Source organism: Argiope bruennichi, chromosome X1, assembly GCF_947563725.1.
Source record: "Argiope bruennichi chromosome X1, qqArgBrue1.1, whole genome shotgun sequence".
Taxonomy (NCBI): domain Eukaryota; kingdom Metazoa; phylum Arthropoda; class Arachnida; order Araneae; family Araneidae; genus Argiope; species Argiope bruennichi.
The window spans coordinates 102,022,760-102,037,473 of record NC_079162.1 but is presented as its reverse complement, the minus strand read 5'-3'; the positions used below and the strand labels follow the sequence as shown (position 1 = coordinate 102,037,473).

General features: G+C 26.8%; 1 long non-coding RNA gene across 1 annotated transcript; it reads right to left on the bottom strand.

Moving 5' to 3' along the window:
* Nucleotides 1–327: 327 nt before the first annotated feature.
* On the bottom strand, nucleotides 328–11,219 carry LOC129959010 (uncharacterized). The gene is made up of 5 exons (XR_008783376.1): nucleotides 10,796–11,219; nucleotides 9,197–9,254; nucleotides 6,520–6,560; nucleotides 5,510–5,589; nucleotides 328–2,956 (listed from the first exon to the last, which is right to left on the bottom strand). It is a non-coding gene; the product is annotated as an uncharacterized LOC129959010 (long non-coding RNA).
* Between the last annotated feature and the right edge of the window lie 3,495 nt (nucleotides 11,220–14,714).

Genomic DNA, 14,714 nt, shown 5'->3' with positions numbered 1-14,714 from the left:
TGGAAGAAGAAGGATTAATGAAAGCTACATTGAAAGCTTGTATGTTGGCTTGTAATCCTTATTTGGATCTCCATAATGGTGATTACACAATGTATTTATTTACTTTGAAAGAATATCAACAACAAAAAAAAGTTTAATTTGCAATCAATCTCGTGTCATAAAATTAATAACAGGACATTTTGATCATCATAAAGGGAATCCATTCAAAAATGCAATATTTTACTTTGAACTTCATAAAAATATATTTAATAGACACTTGTATTATTAAACTACAAAAAAAAAAAATCATGTGCCAAATAAGAAACAAAAGATTAGAAATTTCTGAAGATGACTATTTTGATATATTTTAAAATATAATTCACTAATTTCATTAAAAGTGAGTATAAAAGAAATAATTTATGTGCAGCCTATAAAATATGACAGAATGAAAAAAATATTTAAGAATTAAGACTGCAAAAATTTATATACACTTTAACTTAAAAATTTCTTGTGTCACATCGAAAAGAACAATATGAAACAGAAACATTTTATAATATATTTAGTTTCGCAAACATAAAGGTCAAAATTATACTGGGAAATATCAAGAGCCACCTCTGCAGCTATTAAATAATGGACATTGTGATACTTCTACGCACAGTGGAATATAACTGACTAATACTATGGTTTCTTTCAGTTAAGATGACTTTCAAAAATTAATGAGTTATAGAATGTGTGTTAAAATGAAAGAATAATAAGAGGAAGCATAAGGAAAGCCATCCATCTATATTCAAAAAGTTCAGAAATATTAAAATTGCTTTCCAAATGTAATTAAGATATCTCTCACAGAGAAAGAAAATAGTATGGTGAATTGGCTACTCAGGGCAAGTCTCATTTAGTTCAAATATACATAGCTTATGCATATAACTTGCAATTCTTGTAGCAGAAGCAACAAAGTTATGAATGCTGCATAACAATAGCACTCCAGTTAATAACAAATTAACGGTTAACAATAACAATTTAACTCCTCTTGATAGCAAATTAACAGTTAAAATGCCATATTCCAGTTCTTCCTCAATTTATCCATTCTCTTGATCTAATCTCATAAAACTTTTCCCTTCATGAAGAATTTTCTAAAGAGGAAACAATTCTCAACTCCCCCCCCCCTCAAAAAAAAAAAAAAAAAGACACCAAATCTTTCAAGGAAGTGGCAAAAGAAGGTTTATAATCCTTCTTTACATGTTTATAATGACAATTCTGCAAGGTATTTATTTGCTAAAAAGAAAGAACAAATCTACAAGGTTTAAAAGTTAACAAAATTTTTTAGAAATCAGTTTGTGAAATTAAAGGACTTGAATAGGACTTTTAAAGCATCAACAATTGATTTCTAACTGAAGCATCCACACAAAATAAAAGCTGAAGCAAACAAACTAAGCAGCAATGATACATTATAAGTCTACAGTCTAAATTACCTGCTGTAAATATTTAAAGTGTGATTTTGGAACACAAGACTGGTAAAAGCCAATCCATAAAAGGAGTGTTTTTTAACTATTAGCAGCATATAAATTATTATGTAATATACAAAAATTTGGAAAGGAAATAATTTGATAGTAGTTTATATGTTATACAGAGTTATAGATGTGTGTTAAATATATTCTTTCAGGAAAATGGTATTTAGCGCAATATTTGATGTAGTATCAATTTAAGCATGGTAGTTTGTATGATATAATTCAATAATTATATAAGTAGAAAGATAGGGAGAAAACAGATTTTGGATTCAAGACTGTTGATATGTTTCAAACACACATAAAGGTTTCTTGTTAATGCCTAATGCTATGCATGATTTCAAAGTCCTTAGTAAAGTAATATAATCGTCAGAGTTAACGATATAAAAAAATTTATGGAATGTAACATAAAAATGAATCCTATGAATGAATGGACAATTGTTGGATAAAATTATGTCTTAGGAGGTCTTGAAAATATTGCTGTAATGCATTATAAATCTGAAATCTAGGTCAGCCCATTCTAATTTGATTTAATAAATGTATGGATTAATGTCAAAAATAAAATTTAATCTAGAGAGAATTAATTACTTGCATTGTTAAATATATCTTGTGGTTCATTTATACCTATTCATTATACAAATATCTTCAGTCTGACATAATGTGAATTTGATGAAGTCATTAACTATTATGTAACAAGCAACAATAACTTAAGTGCATTGCAACATTATTTTCCTATATTTACTTTTAGAAAATCACAGCATAAAATGCTTTGTATAGAGACAAATATAGGTATCAAAACCAATAGAATACAAGTTAAGGATATTCATATACCAAAATCAATAAATAAAGTTGAGTCTTATTATAATATACTTAATAAATTTTACTAACATTGAATATAAACATTACTTGAATAGCCAAAGTTAATCACAAGTTGAGTAAATAAGAAGAGAAAGCTTTTGCAGAATATAAAATATACCGCATTTAAAAAACGATGTGGAACATCAGTGGTATGTAATTAAAATTTAAGAAAATTCTAAATGTAACTATTGAATGATATTTAGTATGCCTTCCTTTGACCAATTTAGTATGAATAAAGAAACAGTCGGAAATCAATGTTTATTAATGAGTAAATCCAATTATATTTTTAATAGAAAACTAAATAGAAACATATTCAAAAAACAAAAAAGTTTATAAGAATTTCATATTTGAACAACTACTACTTTGAAAAACAATTTCCAAGTGGGCTAACAAAGCAACTTCTGTAGCTCATTTTCTATTAATTTCAGGCATCTTATTCAAAAAAAAAAAAAAATGAAGAAATTAGAAAGCAGGCAATAGAATTACTTTATTTTGCTATTACTAATACGAGAAGTTAAATGGAAACGAAAAAATACAACATGGATAAAATAATTTCAAAAATCTTACTACTGGGATATTTTTCATTCTTGGATCATCTTTAGATTTTTGATTTCAATCTAAAAAAAGAATGGAAGAAAGTGAAATGTTCTTACCATATACTCATGGAAATAAAGTTAATGTGAAAAAATTTTTGTGTAATAGAAATATAGAATTATGAAAATGAAACAAAAAAAAAATGGATTTAAAAAGTTTACATTATTCAATACAAAAAATTGCAACAAATTTCAGATACATCATAATATGTTCAACAAAGTTTTAAAATTTTTGAATACAAGTATTGTATAAAGATGAAAAACAAAGATCAAATAAGAAGAGAAAGTTTATACACAATATAAAGTATACTGCATTAAAATAATGTACAGGAAACTAGTAGCAGTAATGAAAATTTCAACAAATTCAAAAGTTTATATTACAACATTGCTCTTCTGTGACCATTATTTAAATATGAATAAAGCCTTAAAAATTAACAAACTAACAGATTATATGTAGATCCAATTTTAGCTAATTTACAAATATTTAAACTGAACATCAGCTACCATCCAAAATTCAATCGAGAATACATCAGTGTTTTCCTACATGTATTGCTTACTAATCCTTGAAATGTTTTTTCTCAAATGTTGCACCATTATGACTTGAATTGCTTCTTTAAAAAAAAATGTACAATTTTAAATAAACATATTTAAAATCTTTAATATTAATACAAATTGATCTGTCTTAAGTACTTTAGTTCATTTTAACTTCAGATCAAACAGTAAATATCTTGAGATTTCATACAATCTACTGTGAATAACTGTTTCGTGAAAAAAAGTTTAAGTCATGCAGCACACATTTTTTTACTGAAATACTTTTAGGGGAAAAAAGGACTTTTAATTTATCAATAACCCAAAGCCAAAAGATCATGCAAGAGTTGACAAACATAAAATGCAGAATATTTTCATTAATACAAAGTATTTATGTACTATAAAATTCCAAAAAGTTCCTAAATGCAGATGAACGCAGGTCAGGCATTTCTTTCAACATATTGTATTGTTGTTGTCTTTCTAAAGAATATCAGAAGGAAACTGCTGCTTACAATTTTCTATTTCTTTGCAGCCTTTTCATTTCACTAATTTTGTGAAATAGGTATCAGTACCTTTGCTTTTGAGTTCCTCTTCATAACGAGGAATTCATTTTGAGAGTAACCAGATTTTCCATTTGAATAAGAATCAGTTTCAGATAATTTATGCAACAATTGACATGTGAACTGAATTGGACATTCTTGTGTTCTGAGATACTGAAGCATATGCATGCCTGCAGTTAATGAGTTTCTACTATTCTTTGTTAAGGTTTCATTGCATGTTCCAATGCATATGTGATATAAAATTAAATGTGTATTAAGTTAACTGTATTGATTAATTCAAAAACCCAAATGTAACACATTTCTACCTAATAATAAAACAGGATTGGTGGAAAATTACTACTGAATCAAATAAGGAATTTTAAATCAATCCTCTACACTTATAGAAAAAGTCTTCACAATGGAATTTAAAACTTTGCAAAGAATAAAAAGTTTACTGATTTTTTTTCATAAGAGAATCATGATTTCAGTAAAGAAATTTTTTGCAATTTTTACTAAAAAAACATATTCAAATTAAATAAATAAAATAAAATATAATTAAACAAAAATATATACAAAAATTGGAACCTTAATTTTAAATTATGCAAACCCACAACATTAAACTCAAACTAGAATCTTTCTTTTGTTTCAAGAACTTATGTTTACGAAACTAAACTTCCAACTTATTGTTTGCAAAAACTAAATAAACAATAAGTTGCTCACATTTTTCATAGGAATAAAGGAAGGGGTTAAGGAATTAAGGAAGGTTTTTCTTTTCTTTTAATTAAAATTCATGTATATAGTAGTCTTACAACTAAATGACAGTAAGAAAATTTGGTTTACAAAATTATTTGGCTTAACATAAAAAGATTACTCAAGCAGTTGTGGAATTTTCATTATTTGGAAGCAAGAATTTAAATAAATTATTCACTAAAATGCCTCAATTTCAAACATGTAGAAGGTGTGTGTGTGTTTTTTCAAAAGTAATAAACAGATGCTTAACCCTTTGCACTTGGGAAAAGTAATTCAGAGTAAAATTACTCAGATAATACAAGGGCTTGTTTAGCTTTTAGAAAAATAAATATATATAATTGCTTCAAGTTGAATTTCCCCAACAAATGGATTTATATCTTTTTACCATTCTGTAGGTATTTTTAATAATCACAAATGAAAAATAAATAAATAAAACGTCTTAACGATGCACCATCGCGAGTGGTGCCCATGAGTCACCTTTCAAGCGCAAAAGGTTACATTGCATATCTTTCATGCCAAGTTTAGAAGGAATTAATTGGTTAATATAGCAACTCGTTTTCTTATCATTTAAACAGCTCAATAACTATTAAGAGCAACACAATAAATCCCTTTTTTTTTTTTCTCCCTGTCAAAGCACGAGATTTAAGTGAGAAAAAATTCTCAACTATAAATAATTTTGTGGTGTAACAAAGCAGTAGATATACTTCCTAGTGCGCATAAAAAAATATAAAATGCCCAAAATAATTTCTAAAATGCTTACCATTTTTATATTTTTTTCAATATTAATATTTCATTTCAATCAATCATTTTCATTCATTAGTCATTTCAATATCATTAGGCCTGAAAGGAATGAAAGATGAGGCATTTTATTTTGCAACTAAATATCAATAAAGTACACCCATTTTTTTTTACAGAAAAAATATAATAAAGAAAATATTGAATTCTTCCACAGGTTAATTAAACTGTTTCAATCTATTCAGTATGGAGACATCTAACCTCAGTATTAATCATATTTCAATGCTAAATAACTGTTTTTGTATATGATATATATTTAAGTGTATCAACTACAATATAGTGAAGTATTTTTCAAAAATATAAAAAAAAGTCTTCATAACCATTCAGCCATTAAAATATGAGGGTTCATGCAAAATTAACATGACAGTTAATTCATCAAACCTTAAAAAAAAAAGCCAACAAACAAAAAATAATTTTGATAAAGATTTCCACTATATATATGTTTTAAATTGTAGTGTTATTAATGTTTTAAAAATGGAAAGTTTTCATTTTAGTTTATAAAAAAATAATCAGTTGTAATATATATAATATTGTATTTTTATAAAAAAAAAAAATATTTAACTATTACAATTAGAACATCAGGTGAAAGATTAAAATATTAAGAAATGTATAGTCAGAAATATTTTTGTTCACAAAACAACATATCTAAATTTTAAATAATAAATTTATGGATTACTAACTTAAGTATCATTAAGTTTTTAATCCCCTTACACACACAAAAAAAAAAGAAATTCATTACATTTATTTTAAATTTTAAAGGCATTCATTACAAGAGAAAAAAAATTGAATGTCTTTAAACATCACAGTTTGAATCAGAGATAACTTAAGAACTACAAGCTAAATAGCTGATTTTACAAGCAAGGAAGACATTTTAAAACAAATAATTTAGAAATAAATGAGCAATGGAATTATTTTGCTGCCATATATTCTAGAATTTCAGAATAAACCAAAAATTAGGATTTCTCAAATGTTTACCACAGGTGGATTTTTCAGGCTCAATGGGCATCCAGTTAAATCTAGATAAAAAGAAGAAATGAAATTTGGTTACACTGAATGCTCAAAGAAATAAATATAATGTTGTAAATACTGTTCTAAAACAAATTTTGTTGCGAAAGAAGAATTAATTTTTTTACGGTGTCTTGAGAATGTTATTCTAAACCAATGTTAATTTTCTCAAATAAGCACTCATTTTAAAACATTAAATAGTCTAAATATTCAATGGCATCTGCAACCATTAATGTATACTGATAATTTTTATAGATTTTCCAATATTATTAATCTAATAAATATATTTAACAGTGGACAGAAACTTGCATATAATATCCATTTTTATACTGATTAAATTTTTGATTTATATATTTATTATTTTTTATAATAAAGACTTTATGGCAATGATTTAATTATATAATCTTTTCGGCCTAAGTGAAGATTAGTGTGCACCAGCCGATTGTCGCCAATATTGCAACCCATCGGATTCCTCTTATAGCAACCGTACTGCTGTTTTGTTTACTACTTTTTGCAATGGTTGAGTTGTACTTAAACTACAATTAAATTATGAAAAATGTTAAATTAAAAATATTAAAAAAATATCGATTAAAGATTTTACTTTTGTTCTTTATTATAAAGAAATTTAAGCTTATAATTAAAAGTTATTTTCTTCTTTCTTTTTTTTAATGTGAATACGAACAGAAAATATTTATTCTTTTGCAATTTTTAATTGTCAGTATTCGCTTTAAAAAAATCGTCTGCATTCTCACTTTCAAAGACAGCTGCAAATGGAATTCTTCGCACTTCTCGTAATTCTTTTGGTGTTATAATGGTTGGTTCCCTTCATAATTTGTTATGTCGGGATTATTTCGAACCTGTAGAATGGATGAAGAGCGAGTTAAATATGCATACATATATATTTTATGAGTTAATGAAATTAGGAAAGGATGCTTGTTTGAAATTTTGTATTGAGAATGGTTTGATATCGAACCGGCAGAATGGATGGAAGGTGAGTGGAATATATTCTTTTACAAGTTGATGAAGGTGGGGAAAGTATGTTTGTTTGAAATTTTGTATGGAGAATGTTCCGATTGCTTATTTCTCCGTTTTTTTCTTTTCTCTTGGTTATGTACTGTTTCTGTTTTCCACACAGTCTTTATGTTCAATGTGCTAGCGAAGCTACTAGGTTCCCGCTCCCGCTGCTAGCGAAGCCGTAGGATGTTTTTTTTAAGTTAAAAAATTCTGCCCGGTGCCTTCTACAGTTGCCGAAGGCATCTGTAGAAGGCACCGGGCAGTATGAAAAAAAAAAAATACTTATCAGTAAAAAGTTCTAATTAGATGGCGGGAAATAGTAACCGTAACTGTTCCGCGGAAGTATTTGTTTATTTTGTCCGCCATCTTTATTGGCAACTTGGCATTGTTGGCGCAGCTGGGTGCACACTAAAATTCACTTTTACCAATTTTTTCCAACTAAAACAGTTTTGATGTGATTTGAGTGTCATACACATAGAGAAAATGAATTAACAAGAATTAGGATTAACAAGAAATTTCATTTTCACTTTAGCATAAAAATTGGAGCTAATTTTGGAAAAACAATTTTAGTATCAGAATCAATGTTAATTTTGCTGCAATATAAGGAGCTCTAAAATCACAGAAAAACAAAATAATGAAGAACAGCAAGACAGAAAGATGTTTTTATAAAGTTTAAATCATTTAATATATAAAAATCTATCAGCAAATTATATATATTATTATTATCATATGCATAATAAATTTTATCGATTCTAAACATAAATAATATTTGAACAAAAAAAATAAAGTCAAATATGAAGAAAACGTACGATGAAAATAATGCATTTCATTAAAAAATTAAGGCAGGAAATCACAACAACGAAATTCACAATAATTTCTAACCGGCAACAATTGTATACAAAAAAAAAAAATAATCTAAGTGAGCAAACCGCGCAACCTCTGCATTTCATTTTCTATTAACTTCAGAAATCTTAGTCAATAAGGAAGAAATAAGCAAATGAGAGAAAGAATTTAGATATTATTATTGTATATTAAAGCAAGCACCTTGCATTAAAAATTGTCCAACTTATAAAACTTAAATAGTAATTATTAACAATATATGTTTAATAATGTGAACTGTGTATATGAACTAAAAGATAATTCCTATAAAAGGCAGTGACAGAAATGATGAGAAATAAAAACTATTTTTATATCAGATTAAAAAGGAAATCACTATAAAACATGAATACAATTACATACTAAAATTAATTATGAGAAGAAGATTTTATCTGATTTACTTTACTATCATCGATTCTAGAAATTTATATAACGCAGAAAATACTAAATACATGAAAGAATTTGAAAGTTTGTATGAAAAAAAATTATTCAAAATAAATTATCATTATTTACTAATAATAAATATAAAAATAGTTTTGAAAATTTTATACTATTTAACATCAAAAAATCCACCAATTAATTAAAGATAAATCGTAAAATACTTCATAAATTTCTTCTTTATACAAAATACACAACTACAGATTATATAAATATATGTTTTTGCATATAGATAAATGATTAAAATGAATTTTAAATTAAAATCCAAAACTATCGTCTGAATTAATAAATATGCTAAAATAAAATTTAGAAAGCTTACCTTCTAAACAAATGTTTTTCAATGATGTACAAATATTCTTCCTTTCACAAAGGAATACCTATAAATAATGCAATCTGTTAATAATTATTGATATAGTATACGTGTAATAATATATATTTCTATTATGGTTTAAATAATTTATAATTTATTCTGTGTTTACTAAGCTTTAAATCTGAAAAAAAAATTTAAAACTTAACTAGGAATGAAAGTTAGCTTAAAGAAATGGAAGGAAAAATACTCCTTTATTTTTATTTACTATTATGTAATTTATATAATCAAGAACAGAATTTAAATTACAGAAACTGAAGGTAGTTCTGAAGAAAATGAAATATTTTATAATCTAATTGAAGATGTAGGGCATTAAAAATCATTGATTTCTTATTGTAATTTTGTATGGTCTCGTTCATAACATACTGACATAGAATTCAAAATAGCCTTTAACAAAAATAAAAAACTAAAAACAATAAATACCGAATCAGAAATATGCTATCTAAATTTTCATAATGAACTTACAGTCACAAAGAACTGGATATTGTTTATACAGCATTGGATTTTGACAATTTGAGGCTACATGCGCTAAATTACTCCAAGACCTCCTTCTAGGTAAATTGCCCGATGATTAGAAAGTAACATGACTAATCTTATTTGAACTTTTAAATTCATATTTATTCTTATTTTAGTTATGTAATATATACATATATATAATTAATAAACTTGCTACCATTTATCTTCATTATCTGTTTTGATAATATAAAATGATAATGTGACGATTTATTTCTGTCTTTGTGTATTCACATTACAGTTTCCAAACATTCAAATTTTGAAACTGAAAATTTATTCTTGACAAATATATCAGCATTATTATTATTAATATTTTGAGGACTTGTATCCCTAATTTTTTTTCATTAACTATAAGGAGTATTATTATAAATCAAGAACTGCCAAGGGAAAATATTCCTATTTATATTCTATTCAAACTGGAATAAACAGTGCCTATGTTCTTTGTCTCATGAACTGAATTGTATTTTTCCATTCAATTGCATATCTGTATTTTAATTTTTTTTTTAGTAAAAAGGTGTATTAAAATAATTAGATTATTATTATCTTACTATAATGAATTAATACTCAAGTTTAAAATTAAGCTCATAAACTTATCAAAATAATGATTTAAATTTACTTAAAGAACTAACTCAATTATTTAAAAATTAATGACCTAAAAATTTTCCATTAAGCATTTTTAAGTAAAAAAACATTAGAATAAATCGCAATCACAAATATTTTATTGGCACCAAAATAATAAAAAGATGCCAAAACTTTTTAACGCCATTTAAATACTGCTTAATTATATGATCGGATAAATTAAAAATAAAATGTAATTGAATTATAAAACAAACTATATTTTATATTTATACCATGCACAATCTCATGTTGTAACTTACCTTAATTTGTTTTATACATATTCTTTTAAACTATTTTGGAAATCAAATTTTTTCATTCATTGGCCATGATAGCCAGAAAATTCAGGCATTCCTGCATTTTCGACAAATTATAAAAGATTTTAAGCAGCTTTAGTTTCGTGAAACTGCTTGCATTACTGACCTTTAAGCATCTGTAAATTTCAACACAGCCATTGCATTCGGGAAAGTTCATTGCACTATATCATCATTTCCTGAAAGCAAGTTAAATCGCGTTATTGCATTCCCAACAATTGTTCTTAGCATACCCCTCTTACAGAACGACACCTTTGCGAAGCACGCCGTTCAATGCTATCGCATTCGTAATAACATTTAACGAGAAAAACAAAATTACAAACATTCGATTCGTAACAATAAGAACTCAACATACGGGCTCACTTTTATCTGGAAAGTCAAATGACGTGTAAAGCGCATCTGCATAAATCATTTGCTTCTTCCTGCCGTAAGCAAATAACAAGACATTGCGATTTTACATAACCCTACTAACAGTTTCTTTCAGAAACATTTTAAACCGATGTCTTCATCTTATTTTAACAATATTGCATACAGCGCCATTTCTTCCCCTGATGGTCGTTTTTGAATATTATTATTATTATTATTATTGGTGGAAATTTCCCATGTCATTCTTTAAACTATTACAAAGTTTGATAACATCTGGTCCAGTAGTTCTCCTTTTATGAACATTTCAAAGATGAACTTTAATTATAACCATCCTGTACTTTTGTTCAATTCTGAAATATTAAAAGTTATTCATATAAACAAAATAGGCAAATTTTAAACTACCACTTTTAAATAAAAGAAGCATTGTATATAAAATTTATCACTGCTAAATTTTGGTATACGCTCCATTGCGTTGTAGACGGAAATTAAAATTTTCAAGACAACGGCTGAAAAAGCCGTTTACTTAAATAATGAAATATCTGGAACGCTCTAATTTCCCGTATCGTTTGCATACTTCTCAGGGGTGAGTGAATTTATCCTTGTCCATCGCAAACCGCACATTTCGGAGGTTTGAGCGTTTTTGAGGGAGAAGTGTCATCATTTATATGTTGAGCACAGTGTGCCGGATATATATATAAAAACACACACACATTTTATTTTACTTGTACCTTAATTTCCTCTCGAGTATTATCCTTCCGGACACTTTTAATAACAACATTAGTTGGCATTTCTGCTTGGGAGGAGATCCCATGGTTTCTTTATCTAAATATTTGGTCAATTTGCGGAGATCTTCTGTTGTCTGGAAGAAGTGGAAATATTTGCTTAATGGTTTGGTCTCTCATTTCATATGATGGTTTTCATTAAGTTGTTAGAGGATACGTTTGTATTTACTGGTTCGCTTAAAAACGACTGGGGAATTTTTTTTAATCATTAATTTCTTCTATTTTCTTTACTGGTTCATTTTGTTGTTGTTTGTTTGTTTATTTTAATGTTCTTGGTTAACTGAGAGTGATCGTAACTTTTTGTTTTTGAAATCTCTTTCGTTGTCAGGTTCAGTAACTAAATTTTTCCCTAAGAAGATAGCTAAGCCATATTCGAAATTGAACATCTGTTTATGGGTTTATTTTTTCATCTGATACTGGATAGAGCTCTAGTTTATATATTCAGTGACACTGATTATTACCCTACAAAATTACAAAACTGTTCCTTCCTTTGATACTTTCATTACAGTGCTTTGTGGAAATCTAAAATTTTATCGGGATACCTTACATTTTATTTCTATTTACATTTAAAATCGCTATAAATTATCAAAATCTTCAAAATAATAAAGAAAATATTTTTTTTTAAATTCTCCAAATTAAAATATTTTGTCAAAAAAAGATTTTTTCGGTGTAACTCTAGATAGAGGGCGCTACAAGCATATATTACTATACGCCCACATTGGTATGATATTGAAGATAAGAGAATAACGAAACATTATTTTTTTATTTATCGAATAATGAAATAGAAATGAAGAATTCTGGTTCCAATTTTTCAGAAAGACATCATCTCTTGATTTGAGAGATGCAGTATTAGAACTAAACCACGATCTCACTAGTCAGCAACAAACCATTGTGTATTCAAACACCTATAAGTTCCAAATCTGCGCCAGTCCTCGTAAAGTACATTCTTTATTTAATATTCTTTTTTGCCATTTATTTTGTTCATTAGTTAGCAATTTAATTGCAGTGGGGAGAATCCTAATTTTATCACTGTGCTGATCAACATGGAAGCTGAGAACTGCAAACGAGATCGAAGCACTACATTTACAATTAAAAAAAAAGCAGCAATGATTTGTTCCCATTCAGAAGAATTAAGTGCGTTTTGAAAGAAAGAATCCATAGAAAAAGTTTTAAATTTATTTTACGTTTATTCATATTTTATATATGGCGCAAAGTAAACAAGCCTATTTATTATCAGTGACGGATTTTGATAATTTGAGGCCACAGGCGTTAAATTATTCAGAGACCTCCTTCTAGGTAAATTGCATGATGATTAGAAAATAACGTGAAACTAAATTTATTTGCGCTTTTAAATTCATCTTTAAGCTTATTTTAATTATGTATATATATGTGTGTGTGTATATATATATATATTATTAATTATATATATATATTATCGATTAAAGAATACTTGCTTAAATTACAATTTAAAACAAGTATAAGCGATTAAAAGATATTTTATTTTATATCAGCTCGTATTTATAAAATGATTTAGAATTTTATTATATCGCAGTAAGATAATCATTTCATTTTTTCACACAGTAGATTTTTAACCCTCGGAAAGGTCGATTCCTTATATTAATAGAAAATCGTGGTTATGTTAATAAGAAAAAGCTTATAATTACAGTTTCCAATAAATAAATAACCTAAGAAAATACATTTCAGAAATATTTTGTTCATTTGAACATATAACAATGTTATTGAAGCAAAGGTTACGGTTATGCACTGTGCTAATTAAGTTTTAGCAGGATAATATTAATCTGAAGGCAGTAAGGTAGTTTCATCTGACAGCGATGATTTTTTGATGCCAATTACAATATTTCTGTTAAATAGAATCAAACAGAAATGAATTTACAATAACAAATTGAAACAGCATTCAAAATAATATTTTGTTGTAGGGTTGTTTTTTTTTTTAATTTGAAAGATTTTTGTTTGGATTTTTCAGATTAGGGAACATTAATCCAGCTTTCGGAATATGGTATTAAAAGTGTACATTTTTATAACTTTACTCTAAAAGATTTAATAGTCACATATTTTTGCTTTCCTAGATAAATCCTTCATAAATTAAAATTTAATTTGCGATGAGTGATTGTATAAAATTCTTACCTCATCCTAAAAGTTAATATTTGAAATAACAAGTTGAGTGCCAAAGGAACCTTTATTTGATATTAATAAACAGAAGTTGATTTATATAAATAAAGATACTGTATATCGATAAAAGTACTTCAATCTTAGAAGAGACAAAAGGATAGAAAAACAAGTAAACAACAAGTAAAATTCTAACCACACCTAGTGATGCTATTTTCTAGAATTAAATTATTTCCTAGAATTAATTCTTACTTTATAATTAGGATAGATTACTACATGAATTATTTTTCAGATGTACAAAAATACTTAAGGATTGAAAATAGCTTAGAGAAAGAATTTAATTTAGCTTCAAGAAATGGTTGCTTATATTTTTGTTATTATTTTGTTAATGGTTGCTTATATTTTAGTTTTGTTTGTGTGCTTGTTGATTTCAGTAAAGCTCTAGACTGGTTTTAGAAGGTTTTGGAAAAAACATTCTATATTGTGCGTAAAGGCATTAGTCTTGTTGATCAGAGCGTATTTATTGTCGTTTGTGTCCAGCATAGGTGGATTGCGAAACATTTCTTGGGGAAAGTTTTTTATTTATTTCGTACTAACATTTAGCAATTGGGTAATATCTTTGACTTTGTCCTTCTAGAGCAGCTATTATCGTTGTCTTCGATGTCTTTTGAGGTTTCGAAAAAGAAATTTATGACACAACTAAATTCATGGATGGCCTCATCTATGTCTTCGATTACATTTATTTTGGAGCTC